The sequence below is a fragment of the Camelus bactrianus genome, chromosome 11 (assembly GCF_048773025.1).
Source record: "Camelus bactrianus isolate YW-2024 breed Bactrian camel chromosome 11, ASM4877302v1, whole genome shotgun sequence".
NCBI classification, from domain to species: Eukaryota; Metazoa; Chordata; class Mammalia; order Artiodactyla; family Camelidae; genus Camelus; species Camelus bactrianus.
In genome coordinates, this window is record NC_133549.1 from 73,628,295 (window position 1) to 73,635,907 (window position 7,613).

At 39.5% G+C, this 7,613-nt stretch overlaps 1 long non-coding RNA gene across 2 annotated transcripts; it reads left to right on the forward strand.

The window, feature by feature from the left end:
* Positions 1–206: 206 nt before the first annotated feature.
* LOC141579166 (uncharacterized) lies at positions 207–6,442 on the forward strand. 2 transcript variants are annotated; one of them, XR_012510337.1, is made up of 3 exons: positions 207–563; positions 1,623–1,783; positions 2,966–6,442. It is a non-coding gene; the product is annotated as an uncharacterized LOC141579166 (long non-coding RNA). The 2 variants fall into 2 exon arrangements; XR_012510338.1 differs by having other exon boundaries at positions 3,756–6,442.
* Positions 6,443–7,613: the final 1,171 nt, after the last annotated feature.

Genomic DNA, 7,613 nt, shown 5'->3' on the forward strand with positions numbered 1-7,613 from the left:
CTGCTTTTTCCAAATTTCTCAAATGGAGTGAAATTCTCTGAAATTGCTTTGCAACCTGAAGCAATACCGAAACAAAATAGGACTGTCAGAAATTGTCATACAAATGTTATATGCCTTGTTGTTCCTCCCTCATTTTTCCCTCCCACTTCCTGTCAGGGCAGGGCAGCCAACACTCCAGGGGGTATGAGCAGGGGCCACTGCTGTTTCCAGGGGACGCTCAATGGAGTCACACAGGAAGTGGGATGGTGCTGCACGAAGGGCCATCTCTTCTCAACTCAGGTCCCAGCAGGAAGTGATTTCTTGCCAGCAACTGCCTTCCCATGGGCTGTCTGGGGCAGAAAGTCACAGCCACGATGGGGAGAACAGCAGTGCGGGACAGAGAGCACGGCTGGGGAGGAGACACTCGGAGCCGCGGCGGCCATCACCCAGCCCCAGCCTGCCCACCCTGCTCAGGGCTGACACCAAATTCTGCAGAGAGCACTGACAGAACGCCTGCACCGGACGAGAGCTTCTCTGGCCAAGGTTAACAGCTGTTCTGAGCAATCGCAGCGCTGAGGTCCTAGGTGAGAAGGGAGCTACACAATGATACTCCATAAAAGTGGGAAAGTGACAGAATATTTGACAAATGACTGTCACAATGGTAGAAAAATATCACTACACAGCAATTGGAAGTTGTGTTCAAATACATCACCATGAATTTATAAAATGCAATAAAGCAAATTCTTCTATTTCACAAAAAGTCTAAGCAGATACATAAGAACTCAGGGAAGACCAGGCAAGACAACAGAGGAGGTAAGACAGACGGTGACTGAGACATTGAAAAGAATGCAAAAGAACAGAACCATCCCAGAAATGAACAGTATATTGGGAGCAGCAAAAAGAACAGACACAGGAAAACACAAAAAAGAGATGGAATATTTATTTATCTCATCCCAAATCAAAGAGGCATACCTTTGCAATGAACAAACAATTTTAAAAGATTAAAGAGAAAATTATAGATGTGGAAGACAGGTGAAGAACCCCCAATATAGGGGAACTATACCCAAAGAAGTAAGAGGAATTGGAAGAACTTAAAGAAATATTTAAAGATATAATTGCAAGCTTCTGGAACATGGCAGACTGAACCTGAGTTCTTCCCACTCCTTTCTTAAATGCCATTAATATGATAGAAAAGGCATAAAAAGTCCATAGAACCACAGGATCAGAAGAAGTGGGGGAGAGACAACAGCAGAGAATAGATGTCAAGAACATTTTAGAAACTGGAAAAGAAACAGATATGTGCTGACTAATCCAACAGGCAGGAGAAAACACGAAGTGCTCGCTTGGTTGGGGAGGCGGCTGTATATTCCCAGAGCAGAATTCTGGAGAGCATCAGGAAATGGAGGCACCAAGGAGGGTGCGGCAGAGTCACAAAATCTGTCCTCTTCCTCCAGAGTAGAGGAACGGTAGTGGAGCACGTGGTTGCCCAGCTGGACTCTACATTTTCCAAGCTCCCTTGCATCCAGCTGTGAATCTGTGACTAAGTGATCAATGATCAAGTGTGTGAGGTAACACGTGCTGTTTCTGGGTCTGGACCTGAACACACTGAGTGTCTGCTCTTCTGTGATCTTTGTCCTTTTCAGAAGTGGAACACAGAGGTGCCTTTAGCCCTGCTTTGACCATGCAGATGAGGACCACATCCTAGAAGATAGAGCAACAGGATGGAAGAAACCTGGGTTCCTGAAGAACCACGTGGAGCAAAGACTCCCACCAACCCTGGCTGCCCACAATGACACTGTTTCAGGTAAGAACACACAAAGAACTTCAATTTTCTCTAAGCTGCTATATGTTTAGGTGTTTTGGGTTTTGTTTGTTTGTTAGTTACACTGGCCGAGTCAGTTGCCTGAACTAATGCAACCAGAGTATGCAGTAGGGCTAAAACCGAAGGCGTACTGATTGAGTCTGGATAAAAATCACTAACACTCCTAGATTTCCTTCTCCACCCAACAGAGTCAGTAGCTATCCCTCCTCCACCTTAGCCCAAACACTGGAGGTCTACTCAAAGGAAATGTTTTACCCTCTGGCATTAGGGACACCAGACTGAGCCACGGGTGGGCATTAGGTGCCAGAATCAACATGGGATATTAAATACGGACAATATCATGAACATTGAGGCTCCCACCCTCTCAGCCCACAGAGCCCAAACATCATCCTCTGCTCTCGAATGCTGGTAGCAGATTTATTACTCCCACCCGCATGCCAAACAGGAGAATAGTGGATTTCTCTTGGAAGGAAATGACTACTGTCTTCCCCAAGAAGATTTGTAGGAATTCACATTTGGGAGTCCCTACACAGTCACCCTACAGTGAAGCCCACCAGTTGACAAGCCTTACTCATGCACAGACTTTCCAATAAATATTTTAGTGCCTCTCTAATGGATTTCTAGAAATTATCACAAAGTTTTTACATGAAAGATGGAGGCCAAATCAGAACAAAAACAACACACCTGGAAAACAACTTAGAAAACACAAAAACCATGCTGGTAGAAAAAAACTAAAACAATGTCACTGATATACGCAGAAAGCTAAAAGAAGATTCATAAACATGAAACAAGATTAGGCTGTTAAAAAAAATTTTTACAAACATTGTAAAATGACTATAACCCAATAAAAAAAATGTAAAAAGAAAAAAGACAAAAAAAAAAAAAGAAAGAAAGAAAGAAACAGTCACAGGACCAAAAGGATCCAAACAATTTTATTTAAGAGAAAGTAGAAATGATAATTCCATAGAAAGAATATAAAAGCATAGGAATCCTCCAAAAATTAGTATGAGAAGAAAGAGATAAAAAATAGGGAAAAAAAGATGAGAAAATTCAAAAATCAATCCAGAGACGTATTTGCTAAGTAGAAATTCCAGAAAGAAATAATAGAAAAACAGATTGAGAAAAGTTTTTAGGTAAATAATTTTTTTTTAAAAACCTTTCCAGAACAGACAGGCATGAGTTTCCAGAATGAAAGGACACCCAAAGCACCCTGTGAAATGGATGAGAAAGAATTCACACACAGCACAACACTGTGATGCTCCAGAATCCCAGGAGCATAAAGAAACTTTCAGAATAATTTAAACTTAAGAAACACAAACCCAAAAAATCGAGAATTAGAAAGCCAAGAGACGTCTTCATAAAATCACTGGACCCCAGCAGGCAATGTAGGTACGCCTTCAAAGTTCAGAGCAGAAATGTTTTCCAACATGGAACTAGATATCAAGACAGAATATTACTCAAGTTCGAGGGTAGATATATTTACATGGGTGCAAGACTTCTAAAAATTTACCTTCCGAGCACTCTTTCTCGGGAAACTAGAGGCAGATGTACCGCAGAAAAATAAGGGAGTGAACCAAGAAAGAGGAAGATATGGGATCCAAGAAAACACAAGAAACCAGCCATGACAACACCCAGAATGATGGTTTAATAGTGTTTTTTCAGGACAGCAGCAGTGCTGTGAGCCTGCCTCTCTCCTTCTCTCCTCCAACACAGAGGTGGGCAGATTGGAGAGTTCCAGGCCAGGAAAGAGATCTCCAAGGCAATTCAATTTACAGAGTACTTTATGTTGTGATATAAACACATAGCAGAGAGTTGGGAATGAAATGTTCTAAGTACATAAAAATATGGTAAATTCATTAAAAAATTATTTACTCCAAGGGAATTTTTTCAATGTACAAATTAGGGAAAGGAATTACAGTATACTTAAAGGTTCAACTGTCAATAACATTTACAGAGTCACCATTGAATGTCGACCTGGAAAAACATTACAACATCAATATATTGGGAAGATTACAGGAAGGGAAGCATGTTTGTGGAAGGGGTGCGGAGTGGAAGAAACCCAAATCCTCATGTTTTATTTCTCAGTCCAGGAGCTGTAAAAGTATGTTATTTAAAGATATTGAGGGAAGTACAAAGAGAAATAACTAGAGTTGAAAGTGGGTGCCTCCCGGGAGGTAAAAACAGAGATGTTCCTTTTCATAATTGTGTAGATCCAATTGGTTTTTAAAGACTATGAGTATGTTGAACTTTGGTAAAAAATAAAACTAAGTAAAAACTAATATCAAATGAATGAATTGGGAGCATTTTGCTTCCACCAGGATAGAGTATCGGGGAGGGACTTACCATCCTGATAGAAGCAATTAGAACACTGGGCAAAATATACGCCCTCTGCTGGACAAGAGGTTACACAGGACTGTGCCACCTGAAAGAAAGCAAACGGGTGAGGGACGCCCTGCAATCACCCTGCTTTTCTACTGGGAGACACGTCTGGACCACAGTGCAGGGGGGTGGGGGTGGGGCAGATCTCAAGCAGAACATGGTGGTCCTGCCCAGTGAAGGTCTGGGGAACTGGAGTTCAGGAAGAATAAAAATCATGGAGGTGATCCTGGAATTTGCTCCTGTATCTTCTCCTTGGAGCATTTGCCAAATTGTGTTACCGGGCAGAGAAGCCAAGCAGAACATCTTGGACCAGGCCTTGAGAAGTCTCCCTGGGCTGGGGAAATAAAAACTGGCATTCATCGCTCCCAAGGCAGTGCGTACTGGAGAGAAGAGGACCGGAAAGTAGGGAGTCTGATATTCTGCATGAACTTTTCCCCTGAAGCATCTGCTAGTCTCTAAGCTGTGTTCACGTGGGATGAGAGGACAAAAAACTAACCAGAAAGTAGCTGCTAAGAGGCTAAACAGAAAAGCAGATATTTTGGTAATCTCACGGCCCTCGAGAGACAAACGTTGGAGTTCGGAGCCCACCTAGGAGGAGAGGCCCCGAAAAATACCTCCGGCTTTCAGCTGAGACTCCGAAACGGCTGCACTGTGTAACAGCAGAGCGAACATGAGACTCTCACAAAGCCTGAACCATGTCAGCCACTGATGGGAGCGAGGTGGTCTGCCCACACCCTCTGCAGGACAGAAGGGGATTATGTCCTCTTACAGAAAATAACACCATCCCTGGGCTCTACAGTTTGTCATACACCAGGTCTGCCATGCCATTAAAAATGACCAGACTTGTAGCCACTGTGGAAAACAGTATGGAGATTCCTCAAAAGACTAGGAATAGACTTACCATATGACCCAGGAATCCCGCTCCTGGGCATATATCCAGAAGGAACCTTACTTAAAATGACACCTGCACCCCAATGTTCATAACAGCACTATTTACAATAGTCAAGACACGGAAACAGCCTAAATGTCCATCAACGGATGACTGAATAAAGAAGAGGTGGTATATTTATACAATGGAATACTACTCAGCCATAAAAACTGACAACATAACGCCATTTGCAGCAACATGGATGCTCCTGAAGAATGTCATTCTAAGTGAAGTAAGCCAGAAAGAGAAAGAAAAATACCATATGAGATCGCTTATATGTGAAATCTAAAAAACAAACAAACAAACAAAGCATAAATACAGAACAGAAATAGACTCATAGACACAGAATACAGACTTGTGGTTGCCAAGGGGGCGGGGGGTGGGAAGGGACAGACTGGGATTCCAAAATTGTAGAATAGATAAACAAGATTGTACTGTATAGCACATGGAAATATATACAAGGTCTTATGGTACCTCACAGAGAAAGGAATGTGACAATGAATATATACATGTTCATGTATGACTGAAAAATTGCGCTCTACACTGGAATTTGACACAACATTGTAAAATGATTATAAATCAATAAAAAAATTTTTAAAAAATGACCAGACTTGCCAGGAGACCAGGCCAAACAATGGAAAACCAAGGGGGAAAAAAAAAAAAAACCAGCAACAGACCCACAGATAATCCAGGCTTTGAAGTTCTCAGACATAAATTTTAAAACAAGTATGATAATAGTTATAAGAAACAGATGAAATTATGGAAAATTTCACCAACTTTTTACTTAGAATTTCTTTTTTAAATGGTGAAATAGAAATTACAGGATTAAAAAGAATAAGATTGAGAATCCAATAGATGGGTTTAACAGCAAGTTAGAGAAAAACAAGCGATTAGGGAAGTGAAAGTTGTGTCAGTAAACACTAAAATTGAAGCTCAGAGAGGAGATAAAAAAGGATGGAAAATATAGAAAAGCAAGTGAGAGATATGAGCCATGTTGGAAAGGTCTAATATGTCAGTAATTAGAGCTCCAGAAGGGAAAGGAAAGTAAGTATTAACAGAACCTGTATTTAAAGAGATAATGGTCCCCCCTCCAAAAAAAAAATTCCAAAATGAATGAAAGACATTTACAGACTCAAGAATCTCTGCAAACCCCAAGCAAGATAAGTATAAGGAAAACCACATCTAGAGACTTTGTTATTAAATTGATGAAAAACAAAGATAAAAAAATTTTTAATTGTGTGATATATATATATATCACATCTTCTTTATCCAGTCATATGTTGATGGACATTTCAATTGTTTCCATGTCTTGGCTATTGTAAATAGTGCTGCTATGAACACTGGGGTGCATGTATCTTTTGAATTAGAGGTCCCTCCAGATATATGCCCAGCAATGGGATTGCTGCATTGTATGGTAAGTCTATTTTTAGTTTTTTGAGGAATCTCCATACTATTTTTCCAAATGGCTGCACCAAACTGCATTCCCACCAGCAGTGTAGGAGGGTTCCCTTTCTCCACAGCCTTTTCAGCATTTATTGTTTATGGACTTTTGAATGATGGCCATTCTGACTGGTGTGAGGTAATACCTCATTGTAGTTTTAATTTGCTCTTCTCTGATAATTATTGATATTAAGCATGTTTTCATGTGCCTATTGGCCATCTGTATGTCTTCACTGGAGAAATGTTTGTTTAGGTCTTCTGCCCATTTTCCCATTTTGAAATCTCCCCTAGACATCTTATATAAACAGTGCTACTAAAGCAAAACCAAAAATTCTTGGGTAACACAGCAAAAATACATGATAAAATTCTAGCAAAAATAAAACAAAAATTCTAGCAAGACTGATCAAGAAAAGAAATAAAAATTACCAATGTTGGGAAGAAAAAGAAGATAGTTAAATCCTACAGACGTTACAATGATAATAAAGGAATATTATAAACAACTTTATGCCTATAGTCTTGATCATAGGCAAAATGGATAAATTCCTTGAAAGACACAAATTATCAAATCCAAACTGTTCAATATCTATTGAAGAAATTAGGCCAAATAGAATCTTCAACTAAATTATTAGAATGAAAAATAATATTTAGCAAGTTTGGGGGATATAAAATGAAAATATAAAAAATACTAAGAAATGTAAAAGCTTGCATTTCTGTTCACCAACCACAAAAAGAAAACATACATTTTAAAAAGATGCTGTTTATAGTTGCAATGTAAAACACGAAAGTGCCTAAAAATAAATTTAACAAAAGATGTATAAATTGAAAAAATTGTAAAGCATAAATAAAAAATTATAAAATTTAATATCTTCAGGAAAGATTAAAGGAGACTTAGGTAAAGGAGATATCATAGGTTGGAATATTCAGTATCTTAAAGATGCCAATCCCTCACCAGCTGATTTATAGATACAATACTATGATTCAGATTAAAATCCTAACAAGTTTTCCTATGAAATGTGATAAACTATTTTAAATCTTTTATGGAAGAGCCAAAAGCCAAGACACTTT